Genomic DNA, 21,815 nt, shown 5'->3' with positions numbered 1-21,815 from the left:
CAAATCTAAACTCCTTGAAGCCCTAGACTGAATCAAACTGCCATTCTATATACTGTATGAGCCATTGAGACTCATTTAAACTAATAAACTCATCTATCTATGACACTCATCTATCTATCTATCTATCTATCTATCTATCTATCTATCTATCTATCTATCTATCTATCTATCTATCTATCTATCTATCTATCTAATCTTTCTTTCTTTCTAACTAATCTTCCTTTCTAACTTTCTTTCTTTCTGTCTTTCTTTCTACTTAATCTTTCTTTCTAACTAATATTTTTTTCTTTCTTTCTTTCTACATAAATTTTCTTTCTTTCTTTTTTTCTTTCTTTCTTTCTTTCTTTCTTTCTTTCTTTCTTTCTTTCTTTCTTTCTTTCTTTCTTTCTTTCTTTCTTTCTAACTGATCTCTCCTACTAATCTGTCCTTTCTTTCTTTCTTTCTTTCTTTCTAATTAATCTTTTTTCTACCTTATCTTTCTTTTTTCTTTCTTTCTTTCTTACTAATCTTTCTTTCTTTCTTTCTTTCTTTCTTTCTTTCTAACATTTATATCTAACAATTCTTTCAAACCTTTCTTTCATTCTAACCTATCTATTTCCTTTCTAAATGTTCTTTCTTTCTAAATAATCTTTCTTTCTACCCAATCTTTCTTTCTTTTTATTTCTTTCTAACTAATCTTTCTTTCTTTCCAACATTTCTAAAATACCCTAGCAACACCATAGCAACCCCCCAAAATACCCTAGAACACCCTAGCAACAACTATAACACCCTACCAACTGCCTAGCAACCACCCAGAACACCCTAGCAACCACCCAAAATACCTTAAATCACCCTAGCAACACCATAGCAATCACCCAAAATACCCTAAAACACCATAGCAACACCATAGCAACCACCCAGAACACCCTAGCAACCACCCAAAATACCTTAAATCACCCTAGCAACACCATAGCAACCACCCAAAATACCCTAGAATACCCTAGCAACCACCCAGAACACCCTAGCAACCACCCAAAATACCTTAAATCAACATAGCAACACCATAGCAACCACCCAAAATACCCTAGAACACCCTAGCAACACCATAGCAACCACCCAGAACACCCTAGCAACCACTCAAAATACCTTAAAACACCCTAGCAACACCATAGCAACCACCCAAAATACCCTAGAACACCCTAGCAACTACCCAGAACACCTTAACAACCACCCAAAATACCTTAAAACACCCTAGAAACACCATGGAAACCATCCAAAATACCATAGAACACCCTAGCAACTGCCTAGCAACCCCCAGAACACCCTAGCAACTGCCTAGCAACCACCCAGAACACACTAAAATCCACCCAAAATACCTTAAATCACCCTAGCAACACCATAGCAACCACCCAAAATACCCTAGAACACCCTAGCAACACCCTAGCAACCACCAGAAGACCCTAGTAACTGCCTAACAACCACCCAGAACACCCTAGCAACCACCCAAATTACCTTAAATCACCCTAGCAACACCATAGCAACCACCCAGAACACACTAGCAACCACCCAAAATACCTTAGAACACCCTAGTAAAACATAGCAACCACCTAAAATACCTTAGAACACCCTAGCAACACCATAGCAACCACCCAGAACACCCTAGCAACCAACCAGAACACAATTTTTTAACTAATTATCTATATTTCTTTCTAACTAATCTATCTATCTTTCTAACTAATCTTTCTTTATTTCTAATCAATCTATCTTTCTTTCTTTCTAACTAATCTATCTATCTTTCTAACTAATCCATCTTTCTTTCTTTCTTTCTTTCTTTCTTTCTTTCTAACTAATCCATATTTCTTTTTAACTAATCTATCTATCTTTCATTCTAACTAATATTTCTTTTTTCTAACAAATCCATCTTTCTTTCTAACTAATCTTTATTTCTTTCTAACTAATCTTTATTTCTTTCTAACTAATCTATCTATCTTTCTTTGTTTCTAACTAATCTATCTATCTTTCTTTCTAACTAATCTATCTATCTTTCTTTCGAACTGATCTTTCTTTCTTTCTAACCAATCTATCTTTCTTTCTTTCATTCTAACTAATCTATCTTTCTTTCTAACTAATCTATCTTTCTTTCTAACTAATATATCCTTCTTTCTTTCTAACTAATCTATCTTTCTTACTAATCTCTTTCTTTCTTTCTAACTAATCTTTCTTTCTTTCTTTCTTACTTTCTACTTAATCTATCTATCTTTCTTTCTAACTAATCTCTCTTTCTTTCTAACTAATCTATCTGTCTTTCTCTTTCTTTCTTTCTAAATTATCTATCTTCCTTTATATCTAACTAATCTTTCTTTCTAACTAATCCATCTTTCTTTCTTTCTTTCTTTTAACTAATCCATCTTTCTTTCTAACTAATCTATCTATCTTTCTTTCTAACTAATCTTTCTTTTTTCTAACAAATCCATCTTTCTTTCTAACTTATCTTTCTTTCTTTCTTACTAATCTTTCTTTCTTTTTAACTTATCTATCTTTCTTTCTAACTAATCTATCTTTCTTTCTAACTAATATTTCTTTCTACTTAATCTATCTATCTTTCTTTCTAACTAATCTATCTATCTTTCTTTCGAACTAATCTATCTTTCTTTCTTTCTTTCTTTCTACTTAATCTATCTTTCTTTCTAACAAAGCTATCTTTCTTTCTCTTTCTTTCTTTCTAACTAATCTTTCTTTCTAACTAATCCATCTTTCTATCTTTCTTTCTTTCTTTCTTTCTTTCTTTCTAACTAATCCATCTTTCTTTCTAACTAATCTATCTATCTTTTTTTCTAACTAATATTTCTTTTTTCTAACAAATCCATCTTTCTTTCTAACTAATCTTTATTTCTTTCTAACTAATCTTTCTTTCTTTTTAACTAATCTATCTATCTTTCTTTCTAACTAATCTATCTCTCTTTCTTTCTAACTAATCTATCTATCTTTCTTTCTAACTGATCTTTCTTTCTTTCTAACTAATCTATCTTTCTTTCTACCTAATCTATCTTTCTTTCTAACTAATCTATCTTTCTTTCTTTCTTTCTTTCTTTCTTTCTAACTAATCTTTCTTTCTTTCTTTCTTTCTTTCTTTCTACTTAATCTATCTTTCTTTCTAACTAATCCATCTTTCTTTCTCTTCCTTTCTTTCTAACTAATATTTATTTCTTTCTTTCTAACTAATCTTTCTTTTTTTCTAACTAATCCATCTTTCTTTCTTTCTTTCTTTCTTACTAATCCATCTTTCTTTCTAACTAATCCATCTTTCTTTCTAACTAATCTTTCTTTTTTTCTAACAAATCCATCTTTCTTTCTAACTAATCTTTATTTCTTTGTAACTAATCTTTCGTTCTTTCTAACTAATCTATCTATCTTTCTTTCTTTCTAACTAATCTTTATTTCTTTCTAACTAATCTATCTTTCTTTGTTTCTAACTAATCTTTCTTTCTTTCTAACTAATCTATCTATCTTTCTTTCTAACTAATCTATCTATCTTTCTTTCTAACTAATCTATCTATCTATCTATCTTTCTTTTTTTCTTTCTAACTAATCTATCTTTCTTTCTAACTAATCTATCTTTCTTTCTTTCTAACTAATCTATCTTTCTTTCTTTCTAACTAATCTATCTATCTTTCTTTCTTTCTAACTAATCTTTCTTTATTTCTAACTAATCCATCTCTCTTTCTAACTAATCCATCTTTCTTTCTTTCTAACTAATCTATCTTTCTTTCTAACTAATCCTTCTTTTTTCTAACAAATCCATCTTTCTTTCTAACTTATCTATCTTTCTTCCTAAATAATCTATCTATCTTTCTTTCTAACTAATCTATCTATCTTTCTTTCTAACTAATCTATCCATCTTTCTTTCTAACTAATCTATCTATCTATCTTTCTTTCTAACTAATCTATCTATCTTTCTTTCTAACTATTCTATCTTTTTTTCTTTCTAACTAATCTATCTTTCTTTCTTTCTAACTAATCTATCTATCTTTCTTTCTAACTAATCTATCTATCTTTCTTTCTAACTAATCTATCTATCTATCTTTCTTTCTATATAATCTATCTATCTTTCTTTCTAACTAATCTATCTTTCTTTCTTTCTTTCTAACTAATCTATCTTTCTTTCTAACTAATCTATCTATCTTTCTTTCTTTCTTTCTAACTAATCTTTCTTTTTTTCTAACAAATCAATCTTTCTAACTAATCTTTATTTATTTCTAACTAATCTTTCTTTCTTTCTAACTAATCTATCTATCTTTCTTTTTTTCTAACTAATCTTTCTTTCTTTCTAACTAATCCATCTTTCTTTCTTTCGTTCTTTCTAACTAATCCATCTTTCTTTCTAACTAATCTATCTATCTTTCTTTCTTTCTTTCTTTCTTTCTAACTAATCTATCTTTCTTTCTAACTAATCTACCTTTCTTTATTTCTAACTAATCTATCTATCTTTCTTTCTAACTAATCTATTTATCTTTCTTTCTTTCTAACTAATCTTTCTTTCTTTCTAACTAATCCATCTTTCTTTCTAACTAATCCATCTTTCTTTCTTTCTAACTAATCTATCTATCTTTCTTTCTAACTAATCCTTCTTTTTTCTAACAAATCCATCTTTCTTTCTAACTAATCCATCTTTCTTTCTTTCTAACTAATCTATCTATCTTTCTTTCTAACTAATCCTTCTTTTTTCTAACAAATCCATCTTTCTTTCTAACTTATCTATCTTTCTTCCTAAATAATCTATCTATCTTTCTTTCTAACTAATCTATCTATCTTTCTTTCTAACTAATCTATCTAAATTTCTTTCTAACTAATCTATCTATCTATCTATCTTTCTTTCTATCTAATCTATCTATCTTTCTTTCTAACTAATCTATCTTTCTTTCTTTCTAACTAATCTATCTTTCTTTCTAACTAATCTATCTATATTTCTTTCTTTCTTTCTAACTAATCTTTCTTTTTTTTAACAAATCAATCTTTCTTTCTAACTAATCTTTATTTCTTTCTAACTAATCTTTCTTTTTTTCTAACTAATCTATCTATCTTTCTTTGTTTCTAACTAATCTTTCTTTCTTTCTAACTAATCCATCTTTCTTTCTTTCGTTCTTTCTAACTAATCCATCTTTCTTTCTAACTAATCCATCTTTCTTTCTTTCTAACTAATCTTTCTTTCTTTCTAACTAATCTATCTATCTTTGTTTCTAACTAATCTTTCTTTCTTTCTAACTAATCTATCTTTCTTTCTAACTAATCTATCTTTCTTTCTTTCTAACTAATCTATCTTTCTTTCTTTCTGACTAATCTATCTTTCTTTCTAACAAATCCATCTTTCTTTCTAACTAATCTTTCTTTGTTTCTAACTAATCTATCTATCTTTCTTTGTTTCTAACTAATCTTTCTTTCTTTCTAACTAATCTTTCTTTCTTTCTAACTAATCTATCTTTCTTTCTAACTAATCTATCTTTCTTTCTAACTAATCTATCTTTGTTTCTAACTAATCTATCTTTCTTTCTTTCTTTCTAACTAATCTATCTATCTTTCTTTCTAACTAATCTATGTATCTTTCTTTCTTACTAATCTATCTATCTATCTTTCTTTCTTTCTAACTAATCTTTCTTTCTTTCTAACTAATCTTTCTTTCTAACTAATATATCTTTCTTTCTTTGTAACTAATCTATCTTTCTTTCTCTCTAACTAATCTGTCTATCTTTCTTTCTAACTAATCTATATATCTTTCTTTCTAACTAATCTATCTATCTTTCTTTCTTTCTATCTAATCTATCTATCTTTCTTTCTAACTAATCTATCTTTATTTCTTTCTAACTAATCTATCTTTCTTTCTAACTAATCTATCTATCTTTCTTTCTTTCTTTCTTTCTTTCTAACTAATCTTTCTTTTTTTCTAACAAATCAATCGTTCTTTCTAACTAATCTTTATTTCTTTCTAACTAATCTTTCTTTGTTTCTAACTAATCTATCTTTCTTTCTTTGTTTCTAACTAATCTTTCTTTGTTTCTAACTAATCCATCTTTCTTTCTTTCTTTCTAACTAATCCATCTTTCTTTCTAACTAATCCATCTTTCTTTCTTTCTAACTAATCTTTCTTTCTTTCTAACTAATCTTTCTTTCTTTCTAACTAATCTATCTTTCTTTCTAACTAATCTATCTTTCTTTCTTTCTAACTAATCTTTCTTTCTAACTAATCTTTCTTTTATTGAAACCAATCTTTCTATCTATCTAACTAATCTTTCTTTTCTTTCTAACGTATCGTTTTCTTTCTAACTATTCTTTCTTTCTAACTAATCCATCTATCAAACTTCAAACTATTTTAAACTTCTTCAAACTCTCTGGTCCGGCTTGTGAAAGCCAACTTACTGAAATCCTATTTAAACTTATTAAGTTGGCTTGTGAGAGCCAACTTACTGAAATCCTATTTAAACTTCTTCTTCTTCTTCTTCTTCTTCTTCTTGCAGTGAAATTTCTATATCAAACTCCTCCTAGAGCTTTAACTCTACATACTCCAAACTCGGCTCAGACACTCAAACTGATCTGACTCGAGTTGCAATATCTTTTCTAACTGATCAGACTTACGGTTTTCCTAAAAATGACGATCAAACTCGGAAAAAACTCCCATTGACTTAACATTGCGGAATGTTCAGATTTTCAAACTCCCCAACTGCCAAAAATTCAAATCTAAACTCCTTGAAGCCCTAGACTGAAGCAAACTGCCATTCCATATACTATATCAGCCTTTGAGACTCATTTAAACTAATAGGCTGCGTCCGAAATCGCGTACTTCCCTACTATATAGTATGCGAAAAACAGTACGCGGGCAGAGTAGTATGTCCGAATTCATAGAATTCGAAAAACTGTAGGCGAAAAGTACCCGGATGACCTACTACTTCCGGCGAGATTCTGAAGTGCGCATACGATGGACACTTTGCTATCCCATGATGCCACGGGAGAGGAGTTGTCGCCGTTATATTTGAAAATGAGAGACGCAGGAGTTTTCAAGTGTAGGTACTATATAAAACACTTTTTGTTTATTTGTGGTTAAATTGTGTTTGTTTAACATCATATAAGTAAACGATTGACGTGTTAAACGTTTAAATAATGTAAATCGCGGGTACAATTTTCTGAATTGGCTGCAAAATGCCACTTTTATCATTATCATTATTACCGAACAGAACGAGCTAATGCCTGTCAGCTAGCTAACTCTGTTTTCTTTAAACAAAGACGTTCATTGTTTCGCAGTTTAATGAGATAGTTACACAACTTTTATTTTTTTTATTTTAAAACGATTTTATTTCTCCTTTACCGGTGTTGTTATTATGAAATATGTGTTGGCTACATAGCGAACTACTGTTACCAAGTGTAACTTACCTCAACTTGTTAATGTAACATTAATAGATTGACCATAGTTCATAACATGTTAAATCCTGTGTTGATTTTGCAGGGGCAAAATGGAAAGATTAAGAATATGTAGATTCAATGGTAAGTTATTTGTAACTTAGATGTAAACATTTCTACTCAAGCTCTTACTGCATTTCTTTTATGCTTGATTTCTGTGCATTTATTGCAGAGTTTTTATCACAGAGCAGAGCATAGAGGGCAAAACCTTAAACAAAAATATAAAGTAAGTTATTTTGGTAGCACTTTACTTGAAGGGGTGTGCATAGACTGAAATGACACCTTTATAATCATGACATGACACATGTCATTAATATTTAGGTGGTTTTATGCATGTTTATGACAACTTTCATTAAGTGTGATTTGCTCAATTATGACATTTTTAATGCAAATAAAAGTTTGAGTTTGAGATGTCTTTGTCATGACAACTTGACATAAACCAATAGGCCTACATCATAACCTGTCAGTGTCAAGTTTGTCTCAAAAATATCATATTTGCATTAAAAATGTAATAAATGAGCAAATGACACTTAATGAGTTGTCATAAACAAACCCTCCTTCATATTAATGTCATGTCATTATTATGAAGGTGTCATGTCAGTCTTATGCACACCCCTTCAAGTAAAGTGTTACCGTTATTTTTTATTCTTTTTATAGTTCACCCCCAAAATGAGAATTCTGTCATGGTTGAATCATGCTCATGTTTGGCCCTGTAAAGCAATCATTTAACGAATTATATGTTTTACAAGCAAACAAGCAAATTCCAGGTATATCTGAAAAATATATTGTCTGACTATGAATGCCGAACTGTAGAGAAATACCCACACACTTCAGACACCTTTAACCCTTCGGAGTCTTGGGCTATTTTGGCCGTTTTTGAGTGCTTTTTTTTTTTTTTTTTTTTGAGACATAAACAAATGTTTACCATAACAATGTTTTGTATTATTTTTTTCAGCACAACATCACATATATGACCAGACAATTAGTTTTTCACTTTGATGTACTGTATCAACATACTGGACCCAAAATCACACAAAAAACACAAAATCTGAATAGAAAAATTATAGCTTTTCTACTACAAAAAACAAAAGCATACTCAATGAAGCATTTTAAAAGGTTTAAAATGTAAACAAAAGTTGTAAATGTCAACATATACAGGCACAATTCAGATATAATCGAGCTATATACAAAAAAAAAATGATTTACAAAAAAAAGCGGGTGTAGCCATAGGCTTTTTTCTTTCTTTTTAGCTCAGCCACTTTTTAAAAAATGTTGAGCACACAATTATTCAGAGAGCTATATTTAAGGCCTTGCATTCCCAGAGTATGAGGGTTACCAAATAGTGCAAATACAAAATAAAATGTAAAATTGAGATAAAATGAAACTATATATCACAAAAAGGAGGTGTGGCAATAGGCGTTTTTTCTTTACTTTTTTGCTTAGAAACTCTACAAAACACTTCATGTACAATTACACAGATAGCTACATTACAGGGCTTTCATTCATTGAGTAAGAGGGGTTCCTCAATAGTGCAAATATACCATACAAAAGGTAAAATTAACACAAAATCAAACTATACATACAAGTATTTACAACAAATATCAGGTGTTTTTTATTTAATTTTATTTTTTATCTGTGCCACTCCTCAAAACAGTTTATCTAAATCTACTCCTAAACTATCTACACTACTCCTAAACTACTCTCAAAATTTACTCAAACTCTTCCAAAAACTACCCAGCTAGCAGGGAACGTTCTCAGAACTTTGGCTAACATTCCCTACAAGTTTGGTTAATGTTTTAAAGAAAACATTTGAATGTAATGTTCTAAGGATGTTTTATGGATGTTTTATCATTTCAAATAATGTTCCTATAAGGTTAAATGTAAACTAAGATATAACGTTTTAACTGTAACATTTTGAGGATGTTTTGGGAATGTTGTTGAGATAACAGATAATACAATGTTCTCAAAAAAACATTGGCACAATATTCCATAATAATAGGAGAGGAACATTATCATATCAACGTTCGCAAAATGTTTTGAGGATATCATTGAGGCCTGAGATGAGTGTTTTTTATAAAACGTTCTTGTAATGTGATGTGTTAGCAAAGCAAGAACGTTTTAAATGTAACATTTTGAGGGTGTTTTGGGAATGTTGTTGAGATAACAGATAATACAATGTTCTCAATAAAACATTGGCACAATGTTCCATAATAACAGGAGAGGAACATTATCATATCAACGTTCGTAAAATGTTTTGAGGATATCATTGAGGCCTGAGATGACGGAGTGTTTTTATAAAACGTTCTTGTAATGTGACGTGTTAACAAAGCAAGAACATTATAACTGTAACATTTTCAGGATGTTTTGGGAATGTTGTTGAGATAACAGATAAGACAATGTTCTCAATAAAACATTGGCACAATGTTCCATAATAATAGGAGAGGAACATTATTATATCAACGTTCGCAAAATGTTTTGAGGATATCATTGAGGCCTGAGATGACAGTGTTTTTTATAAAACGTTCTTGTAATGTGACGTGTTAGCAAAGCAAGAACGTTTTAAATGTAAAATTTTGAGGATGTTTTGGGAATGTTTTTGAGATAACAGATAATACAATGTTCAAAATAAAACATTGGCACAATGTTCCATAATAACAGAGGAGGAACATTATCATATCAACGTTCGCAAAATGTTTTGAGGATATCATTGAGGCCTGAGATGACGGAGTGTTTTTTATAAAACGTTCTTGTAATGTGACGTGTTAACAAAGCAAGAACATTTTATATGTAACATTTTCAGGATGTTGTTGAGGTAAAAGTTTGTAGAATCATCTTTTATAAAACATTGACACAATGTCCCATAATAACAGAGGAGGAACATTATCAAATTAACGTTCGCAAAATGTTTTGAGGATATCATTGAGGCCTGAGATGACGGAGTGTTTTTTTATAAAACGTTCTTGTAATTTGAAGTGTTAACAAAGCAAGAACATTATAACTGTAAAATTTTTAGGATGTTTTGGGAATGTTGTTGAGATAACAGATAATACAATGTTCTCAATAAAACATTGGTACAATGTTCCATAATAACAGAGGAGGAACATTATCATATCAACGTTCGCAAAATGTTTTGAGGATATCATTGAGGCCTGAGATGACGGAGTGTTTTTTTATAAAACGTTCTTGTAATTTGAAGTGTTAACAAAGCAAGAACATTATAACTGTAACATTTTGAGGATGTTTTGGGAATGTTGTTGAGATAACAGATAATACAATGTTCTCAATAAAACATTGGTACAATGTTCCATAATAACAGAGGAGGAACATTATCAAATTAACGTTCGTAAAATGTTTTGAGGATATCATTGAGGCCTGAGATGACGGAGTGTTTTTTATAAAACGTTCTTGTAATGTGAAGTGTTAACAAAGCAAGAACATTACAACTGTAACATTTTGAGGATGTTTTGGGAATGTTGTTGAGATAACAGATAAGACAATGTTCTCAATAAAACATTGGTACAATGTTCCATAATGACAGAGGAACATTATCAAATCAACGTTCGTAAAATGTTTTGACGATATTATTTAGTCCTGAGATGATAAAATGTTTTTAATAAAACATTCCTTTCAATTTACTTTTTAACATTTTGCATGAAACATTTTGAGGATTTTTTTAGGGATGTTGTTATCTTTTATAAATCATTAGCACAATAACAAAGGAGGAACATTATCAAAGCAACATTCATCAAATGTTTTGAGGACATTATTGGCCTGAGATGACAAAATCTCATAATATGATGAGTAACAAAAGCTCATAACATTTTAAGGATATTTTAGGGAAGCTGTTTAGGTAACAGATTGTAGAATTATTTTAACCTATAAAATATTGGCATAATGTTCCATATTAAAAGAGGAGATTATCAAAACAGCATTTGTAAAGTGTTTTGAGGATATTACTCTGAACTGTTTGAACTGTTGCGCGAAATGTGTTTAGAAGAGACGAGAAGCTGATTGGGGGTCACTGTGGATCGACGTTTAAAACTACCAATCACAGCGTGATTTTCTCATGACGTAAGAACATTTGAAATCGACAAACAGCGCAAAGAAAGTAACGTTTTTGTTGAAGAAATCGGCGCAAAATGCCCGTTGTCTAAATTGACAAATTGCCAAACAACAGAACTCCTGGTCAACGGAAGAGCTCTTTCACAACTGTAAGTTTTTTTTTGTGTGTGTATTTTTCAGTTTACATATAGCTTTCTCTTATCCTTGATATATGTCTTTCAGTGTTAGATTTTACTTTCTTAGAATTGGATGACAGTCGCATTAAATCTGAGTATATGTTACTTTTGAATAACAGCTAGATATGTTTTAATCCAGACTCCAAACTGCCTGTTTGAAGATGAATATAAAACCGATGACGCAATAAAGTCTCCATTTACAACAAAGGTAGCCTAATATTGTGTTCTGTGTATATGAATACTCTATTTTTGCAACTTAAAAGTGTTTATCTTATTGTCGTTTGAAAGTAAAAGTTAATAATATTTCAGTAATTCATAAAGAGGTAATGGGAAAATTGGAAAAAGCATTCAGTCTAAAACGTTTTCAGTCTTTTGTGTTTCTAGCAAATATTGTATGTGCTTGTAATATCGTTGTATGTTGACAGACCATGTTTTAAAATATTTCAGGTAATTACTCTGGGGCTGATGGTCAATGTAAAGGACACAATCTGTCAAACATAAACCTGCAGAGGTGAATGGATATGGGAGCTAAAGAGACTTGTAACTGGTAGGTGGTTTTGTAACTTGTTGTAAATCTTCACAGAATTACCTTTATATTATAATACAGATTATAGTAATCTTGTTCAAATGTTAGGAAATAATTATGTTGGTTTAAGAAAGCCAACATATTGTTAACCTATTTGAACTAAATATTATTATTATTATTATTTTTCTGAGACAAAAATTTTCAACTCTTAACTCCTAGAGCTTTAGTGCTAAAAGCACCTAACACAGACCATAAATGATCTCATCCAAAAGACATCCAAAAATGAGAATTAGCCCATGATTTACTCACCCTCAAGTCATCCTTGGTGCATATGACATTCTTCTTTCAGACGAATACAATCGGAGTTATATTAAAAAATGTCCTGGCTCTTCCGAGCTTTATAATGGCAGTGAATGGCCGTTTCTGTTTTAAGTCTATAAAAGTGCATCCATCCATGATAAAAGTAATCCACACGGCTCTGGCGGGGTTATAAAGGCCTTTTGAAGCGAAGTAGTGCTGGGCGGTATACCGGTTCATACCGAAAACCGGTGTATATTTTTGTTATGATATTCATTTTTAATATACCGCCATACCGATGTATTTAATTACACAACGTTCGGAACGACATTACGCCACGCGACACTGTTTCAGACGGACCCTTTACAATGTTGCACTTCTAAGCAGCGACTGCGAGGCGAGAGTAAACAGCAGTGCTCTGGTGTTACGTTACAGGGAAGATGGATGCTGCAGAACTATGGCGTTATTTTCCTATTATATACAGCGTCTACTACACCAAAGCAGAGAATGTCTAATGACCAAAGCCCGTCTACGGACATTCTCTTATTAGACATTATTATTATTAGACTTATTAGACATTCTCTGACTACACTCTGCCGGGAAGAAATAAGACGAGGAAGATGCAAGGCCAGATGAATGTAGAGCTGCTGGTCTTGTTGGTGTCTTTATAAAGAGACACCAACGAGAATAAAGAACTATATGACTAACGCGACAAACTTGCTCTCTTCTTCTGAGTGACAAGCGTGTGTCAGAAGCACTTTGTGGACCGGGGTATTTCTGTTTTACATTAAGCGCCATCTAATGTCAGGGAATAAATTTGCATGTTCACTCGGCTCATCGTCAGCGAAAATCGCTTGGGTGTGAACACAAAAAACGGGTTGAAAAACGCTGACGAATAACGCGAGCCGATATTCGTCCCGGTGTGTACGAGGCTTTAGAATAGGTCTATTTTCTCTGGACTCGCTCAGAGAATCCTGCACTTAAAACGTGTTCAGTGCAATTGCGAATCTCTCCTCTTCCCCAGCTGACAATTTTAGGTTATAAGAACGTTTTCATAATGTTCCCATTAAGTTATAAAAACGTTATTTCTGAATGTTATAGGAACATTCAAAACGTCCAGTTTTTTAGACGTTGTATTAACGTTATTTCTTGGTTATTATAAGAACTTTATTCAAAACATTATAAGAACGTTCAATTCTCCCGTTATATAAACGTTGTATTAACGTTATTTCCTGGTTACAAGAACGTTGTTAGAACGTTAAGAAATAACAATTTTAGGTTATACTGGGCGCTATTCTATTCTACAATATTCACTAATGACAGTAAAATAGACCATCCTAAGTCAATTTACTGCAGTAATTCCTCTCTCAACCAGTAGAAAATGCTTTGAACACCTGATTATGCATGAGAAAAAAAAAACGTCATAAACCGGAAAACCGGCATCATTTTGAAAAAAAAACGTGATATAAATTTTTGGTCAAACCGCCCAGCACTAAAGCGAAGCGATGCGTTTGTGTAAGAAAAATATCCATATTTAAAACTTTATTGACTAAAATAACTAGCTTTAAAATAACTAGCTTAGCATATATTTCTTTCTGCTTTTGAAGTAACTAAAACGTACAGCTTCACTAATAGCAAAGAGATGCTGCACTTACATGTATGATTAATTCACTCTCGAAATAGTTCTATCGCCAATACATTCAAATGCAGTGTTACTTTATCTGTATCTGATTTAAAACAAGCAGAAATCTGTAAGAAATGTAACGATCCATAGACAATATAAGCGCTGTTAAGTCAGAGCAATAGCCTCGTGGGCAGCGCTGTGCCATGCTGGAGCTGTGCTCACAGCGACCTGAGTTCCAGTCCTGGTTCGAGGTTCAGGCTTCTCAAGCCAACATCAACGTTTGTTCACATAATTTAGCCTCTAGTTGTGTTATTAATATGGATTTAGTATATGTTTTAAATTACAGAAACAAAAAAGATACTCATAAGGTATCATATTTATACTTTCAATAAATTAGTCTTTACATAATTTCTGATTACTAATTAGGCTGGCTAATTTTGAAAGTTTTCAATGTCAATATTGCTTGTGATCTTAATATGTATGTATTTGTATTCTTTCTGTTTACACTGTTGCATGATCTTCTTTTATAGGCTATGAGGAAAAACCCTACCATGCACACAGATAATAGAGTTCACTGCTGCTAACTGGGAGAGCAGCTGGACAACTAGAAGAGAGAACAGTAGAACACATATTAATACAGATGACTGTATTATTCTTCTGCAAGAACCAAGACTAGCAAAGACTGATGATGAGGGCTCTGACCAAACACAGCAGTCAAGACGCATGATTGCACATTGGACTTTACTGATTTCTTCATTTAATGTTGGGCATTTACTGTACGCAGAACTTCTAATAATTTATGTGGATGCCATTTATAAACCTGTTAGATTCTGATGTTTTAGTTTTGAGATTAATAAAATTGTATGTTTTAACAATGTTATAGCTATTAGCTAAGCATTTTTTTTTGTTTAAGAGAACATTTTGGGAACAAAAATAAAACTTCCCGCTAAAAACTTTATAAGAATGTTAGGGGATGTAATGTTCTAAAAATGTTATGATTAAACCTTTATAGAAGGTCATCACAAAACATTTTTAGAGTGTTCTTAGAGAATGTTATGCCATCTTTTAAGAGAACATTCTGGGAACAAAAATAAAACTACCCGCTGAAAATGTTATAAGAACATTAGGGAATAATGTTCTAACAATGTTAGCATTAAACATTTTTAGAATGTTTTTAGAGAATGTTATCCGATCTTTTAAGAACATTCTTGGAACAAAAAGAAAACTACCCGCTGAAAATGTTATAAGAACATTAGGGAATAATATTCCAACAATGTTAGCATTAAACATATTTAGAATGTTTTTAAAGAATGTTATTAGAACTTTTAAGAGAACATTCTGGGAACAAAAAGAAAACTACCCGCTGAAAATGTTATAAGAACATTAGCGAATAATGTTCTAACAATGTTAGCATTAAACATATTTAGAATGTTTTTAAAGAATGTTATTAAAACGTTTAAGAGAACATTCTGGGAACAAAAAGAAAACTACCCGCTGAAAATGTTATAAGAACATTAGCGAATAATGTTCTAACAATGTTAGCATTAAACATATTTAGAATGTTTTTAGAGAATGTTATCCTAGCTTTTAGGAGAACATTCTGGGAATCAAAATAAAACTACCCGCTGAAAACATTATTAGAACACTGCATGGTAATGTTCTCAGAACATTTTTAGAACAAAAAATTTCTAGCTGGGTAGCAATAATATCTCTCTATACATGCTATAACGTATATATGTCTCTCTTTGTCAACTCCGTAAATCCTCTGCCTTTCAATTTCGCTTCTTTGCTCAGTTGGCTCCTCCTCCATTCCCTAAAACGTGCAGCCTGAAGAGCAGAGTCAGCAGATTCACACATTTTTCTCCGTTTTGTTTTATGACAAAAACCGACGAAGTTATTAGAATAAATGCAACGCCTGTCGGATCACATCTGGCGTTCTTTTACGAACGCGTCAATATTTTTTTATATAAAGTTTAAATGATCATATCTCCGCTTTTACTTGGTCTATCAATACAAAACAAAAAGTAAAATAGATTTTCAAGCCAGCACTGTCGACAGATGTGGACGGCAGCACTCAACGTGACTTTGTTTTTATGCTTCAACGTCTTAAACTGGTCATGTAACTTGATCACGCCGGCGTGATCGGCGACCCCAAAGAGTTAAAATTTATTTGCTTTATTTTTGTGTATTAACTTTTAAATGGATACAGAATACAAAGCTTAAAACAAAATCACATAACTTGGGCATAAAGTAGTATAATAGGGCTTAAAGCATCCACCAAAAGGAAAAGTATTAAAACATTATTATTATGGTGTCATCATGAGGAAAGACAATGAACTTTAGCAGCTTCAGTAAGGTAACTTCACAGGTTTCTAAAAAGATCTAAAGGGACTTTGATAATAGCAATCTCATTTGTAGGGCATCACTTTAAAATGATTCAATATGTTTTTTTTCAACGCATGTGTACAAGATGAGGCTAGGATACCCACCATCTCCAAGGATGCACTTTCCTGCAGGTGGAAACAGCCGGCCAGTGTACACAGGGCTGTTCTTCAGCACCCTGGCATCGTGCACCGACCCAGGATACCCAACAAAAATGTCGAGGAACTTCCCCTGGTGGTCAGTGATGGCCTGCAGCTGGAAAGAATTAAACAGCTTTCCGGTTGAAGTAGCTGGACGTCACTTGCTAGTGGTTTGATGCGGATGTGATACACCAGCTACTACACTGAAAGCTGGAGACCCTGCCAGCTGGGTAAAACCTGCTCCCACTGCCTCCAGGTCATCTACGCTGGGGAAAGCGATAACCTGTCTCAAAATGCTGATGACTGCCTTGCTCATTCTGTGCACAATGTCGTGCTTGTCGTGTTGGCTTATTTATAAATATAATATGTTTGTATTTATATGTGTATATATATATATATATATATATATATATATATATATATATATATATATCATAATATACAAGCTTGATAAAAACTATAATTCTAGAAGAAATTTTAAGATGTCACTTTACATCTGAAGTCAAATGTGTGTATATAACATTATATATTTGACTTCAGATGTAATAGTTTAAATGAATTATAATTTTTAACAAGCTTGTATATTTGTGTTCAGTTATTTCACTGTAATGGCAATGAAAATAACCTATTGCCATAAAATCTAACATACATATATATATATATACATATATACAGAATATGTATATATATATATATACTATATACACACACATACATACACAAGCAAACAGGCACACCACTTGTGCTATTACCATCAATGAATATATCAATAGAGATAACAGGTACACACACAGACACACATGCATGTAGCTATTGATTCATTCATGTTTATTCATCGATGGTAATATCACAAGCAAATAAATAGTTTTTTCCTTGCCAAAAATCAACATCTGTCATTGTTCATAGGTTTGTGTGTGTGTTTTCTGAAGTAAAATTTATTAGGTAAATAAATGTTACTTACGTTATTTTTAAACTCCTCAAAAGCTCTCGATGAAGGCGTCATCTGCGAGCAGCTGACCGACGCCTGATGAAAACAGAAAGCAGAACTAAAAACAGCGGGAAGTTGGTGCAGTCAGTGGAATGGGCTCTTTAAATTTTTGCGCTGTTATGACAGCGTATGTCACGTGACAATTCCAACATGGCGCATGTAGTACGTCCGGACTCCATTCATACTACCTGTATTAATACTATATATGTTCTCAATTACAATGATTTGTGTTTGAAACATGGATTTGCATGTCACCCGAAAGAGTTTTACACAATTGTAAATGCCATACCAAAAAACATGGTGTTACTGGTAAAGGGGATTCTTTCACACTACTCTGTGACATTCTCTCTCCCATCTCCTTCTCTGGGTGAATTATCTATAAGAGATCATAAATGTAACAACAAATATATTAGAAGTGTTTTTATTGATAGACTTCATCCAAATAGAAATAAACGTTACTATATTTTTAGAGATTTTAACCCGGAGGAGGTGAAGGAATTGAGAATGAATTATCTTACATTTCCAAGTCTCCCTAAAGTAAAAGAAATTCATTTTAAAATTATAAATGACATATACCCTTCTAAAGAATTCCTGAAATCTAAATTTGATATCGGAGAAAACTCTTGTCAATTTTGTGAAACTGATATTGAAACTACAGAACATATTTTTTATTATTGTAATTACTCAAAGTTATTTTGGTCTCAATTGTACAGTAAACTATCATGTATTATTACATGTGTAAACCCCCTTGAATACAAACATATTAAGTTTGGTGTACTTAAGAAAGATTGTTCACAGCACTTCTTGATTAACAATCTTTTTGAACTTGCTAAATACTTTATTCACAAGTGCAGATTTTTGAAAACCCCCCCAACCTTTCCTCATTTTTCTAATGAACTTAAGGCTTTTGCTTCTTCACTTTGCACCCTTTCAAATGAGAAAGCTTCTACAGTAGCCAGTTTTTTCAATAAGCTAAGTGCACTTTAGCTTTTTTGCCCCTTGCAAGGACTTACTTTTACATAAATGTTATTCTTTTTATTTTATTTTTGTTTTCTTGATTGTATATTTGCTTTGAGTCTATGATTTGATTTGTATATGTCTGCCCTCTGAGAATTGTAATTAATACTGTTTGTTCAATACCTATTTTGTCTGTAAAATTGAATTTCATTAATAAAAAAAATAAAAAAAAAAAATAAAAAAATTAATACTATATAGAACGTACTTTTTTAACGGTCGCGAAGTACGTTCTTATTTAAATGTAGTACCTACTCACATAGTACGCGATTTCGGACGCAGCCATAAACTCATCTATCTATGACACTTATCTATCTATAACTCATAATAAATTAATAAACTCTAAATTTGAACTCTTACTTATTTAAACTTATAAACTCTATTACTCAAATGTATCTTTCTTTCTATCTTTCTTTCTTTTCTAACTAATCTATCTTTCTTTCTTTCTTTTCTAACTAATCTATTTCTTTCTAACTAATCTTTCTTTCTTTCTAACTAATCTTTCTTTCTTTCTAACTAATCTTTCTTTCTAACTAATCTTTCTATCTTTCTTTCTTTCTTTCTTTCTAATCTTTCTTTCTTTCTAATCTTTCTTTCTAACCTTCTTTCTTTCTTTTTTTCTTTCTTTCTTTCTCTCTTTCTCTCTTTCTAATCTTTCTTTCTAACTAATCTTTCTTTCTTTCTTTTCTAACTAATCTATTTCTTTCTAACTAATCTTTCTTTCTTTCTAATCTTTCTATCTATCTTTCTCTCTTTCTTTCTAATCTTTCTTTCTTTCTAACTAGTTTTACTTTCTATCTTTCTTTCTAACTAATCTTTCTTTCTAACTAATCTTTCTTTCTTTCTAACTAATCTTTCTGTCTTTCTTTCTTTCTCTCTTTCTAATCTTTCTTTCTAACTAATCTTTCTTTCTCTCTTTTCTAACTAATCTATTTCTTTCTAACTAATCTTTCTTTCTTTCTTTCTAACTATACTTTCTATCTTTCTTTCTTTCTTTCTTTCTTTCTTTCTTTCTTTCTTTCTTTCTTTCTTTCTTTCTAATCTTTCTTTCAATCTTTCTTTCTTTCTTTCTTTCTTTCTTTCTTTCTTTCTAACTAATCTTCCTTTCTAACTTTCTTTCATTCTAACTAATCTTTCTTTCTAACTAATCTTTCTTTCTTTCTAACTAATCTTTCTCTCTTTCTTTCTTTCTTTCTTTCTTTCTAACTAATCTTTCTATCTATCTTTCTTTCTCTCTTTCTTTCTAACTAATCTTTCTATCTATCTTTCTTTCTTTTTAGCAACCACCCAAAATACCTTAAAACACCCTAGCAACACCATAGCAACCACCCAAAATACCCTAGAACACCCTAGCAACTGCATAGCAACCACCCAGAACACCTTAACAACCACCCAAAATACCTTGAAACACCCTAGCAACACCATAGCAACCACCCAAAATACCCTAAAACACCCTAGCAACTGCCTAGCAACCCCCAGAACACCCTAGCAACTGCCTAGCAACCACCCAGAACACCCTAGCAACCACCCAAAATACATTAAATCACCCTAGCAACGCCATAGCAACTACCCAAAATACCCTAAAACACCCTAGCAACCACCAGAAGACCCTAGCAACTGCCTAGCAACCACCCAAAATACCTTAAATCAACCTAGCAACAAAAAACACCCTAGCAACACCATAGCAACCACCCAAAATACCCTAGAACACCCTAGCAACTGCCTAGCAACCATCGAGAAAACCAACAACCACCCAAAATACCTTAACACACCCTACTAAAACACTATAGCAACCACCCAAAATATCCTAGAACACCCTAGCAACTGCCTAGCAACCCCTAGAACACCCTAGCAACTGCCTAGCAACCACCCAGAACACCCTAGCAACCACCCAAAATACCTTAAATCACCCTACCAACACCAGAGCAACCACCCAAAATACCCTAGAACACCCTAGCAACACCCTAGAAACCACCAGAACACTCTAGCACCTGCCTAGCAACCACCCAGAACACCCTAGCAACCACCCAAAATACCTTAAATCACCCTAGCAACACCATAGCAACCACCCAAAATACCCTAGAACACCCTAGCAACTGCCTAGCAACCACCCAGAACACCCTAACAACCACCCAAAATACCTTAAAACATCCTAGCAACACCATAGCAACCACCCAAAAAAGCCTAGAACACCATAGCGACACCATAGCAACTACCCAGTACACCCTAGCAACTACATAGCAACAACCCAGAACACCCTAGCAACCAGCCAAAAGGCGTTAGAACACCATAGCAACACCATAGCAACCACCCAGAACACCCTAGCAACTGCCTAGCAACAATAATAATAATAAACTTTATTTTATATAGTGCCTTTAAAAGTAGCATCTCAAAGCACTTTACATAAAAATAATGAAATTAGAAAGATACACAACATTCTAGGCAGTAAAAACTAAACAAGCAATAAAAATAGAAAGCCAATATAATAACAAACACAGTAATCACACGAATCACATAAAAGCCACCCTAAAAAAGTAAGTTTTAAGAGACGATTTAAAAACACCAAGGGATTCTGCATTCCTAATCTCAGAGGGCAGGGAATTCCACAATTTAGGAGCCAAAGAAGAAAAAGCCCGATCACCCATAGTTTTTAGCCGTGTTGTTTGGACAGTTAAAAGACCAGCTTCAGAAGATCGTAAAGCATGTGTAGGAGTGTAGGGGGTTAAGAGCTCACACAAATATTGAGGGGCCAAGTTATTCAAGGCCTTATAGGTGAGCATGAGAATTTTAAAATCAATACGAAAACTAACAGGAAGCCAGTGCAATTTTTCCAGGATAGGTGTGATGTGCTCCCTTGCAGTGGTCCCAGTCAGAACCCGAATTTTGTACCAACTGTAATTTACTTAGGGTAGCTTTAGAAACTCCAGCCAGCAAAGCATTACAATAATCAATACGTGAAAAAACAAAAGTGTTGATTAACTTTTCAGCCACAGAGAAATTCAACATAGAGCGTAATTTGGCAATGTTTCTGAGATGAAAAAATGATGTTTTGACTGTGTTACGAACATGATGGTCAAATGTTAAATTGGCGTCAAACATCACCCCCAGACACCACCCAAAATACCCTAGAACACCCTAGCAACTGCCTAGCAACCACCCAGAACACCCTAGCAACTGCCTA

General features: G+C 32.3%; 2 long non-coding RNA genes across 2 annotated transcripts; one reads left to right on the top strand and one right to left on the bottom strand.

Moving 5' to 3' along the window:
* Positions 1-625: 625 nt before the first annotated feature.
* Positions 626-20,048, bottom strand: LOC143738238 (uncharacterized). The gene is made up of 3 exons (XR_013203867.1): positions 19,463-20,048; positions 19,169-19,407; positions 626-653 (listed from the first exon to the last, which is right to left on the bottom strand). It is a non-coding gene; the product is annotated as an uncharacterized LOC143738238 (long non-coding RNA).
* On the top strand, positions 11,541-12,192 carry LOC143738224 (uncharacterized). The gene is made up of 3 exons (XR_013203861.1): positions 11,541-11,636; positions 11,803-11,871; positions 12,111-12,192. It is a non-coding gene; the product is annotated as an uncharacterized LOC143738224 (long non-coding RNA).
* Positions 20,049-21,815: the final 1,767 nt, after the last annotated feature.

The sequence above is a fragment of the Siphateles boraxobius genome, unplaced genomic scaffold (genome assembly GCF_051911475.1).
Source record: "Siphateles boraxobius isolate OS27281-9 unplaced genomic scaffold, OSU_SipBor_1 140, whole genome shotgun sequence".
Classification (NCBI taxonomy): domain Eukaryota; kingdom Metazoa; phylum Chordata; class Actinopteri; order Cypriniformes; family Leuciscidae; genus Siphateles; species Siphateles boraxobius.
The sequence above is the reverse complement of the archived record's forward strand: the minus strand, read 5'-3'. Positions and strand labels throughout refer to the sequence as shown.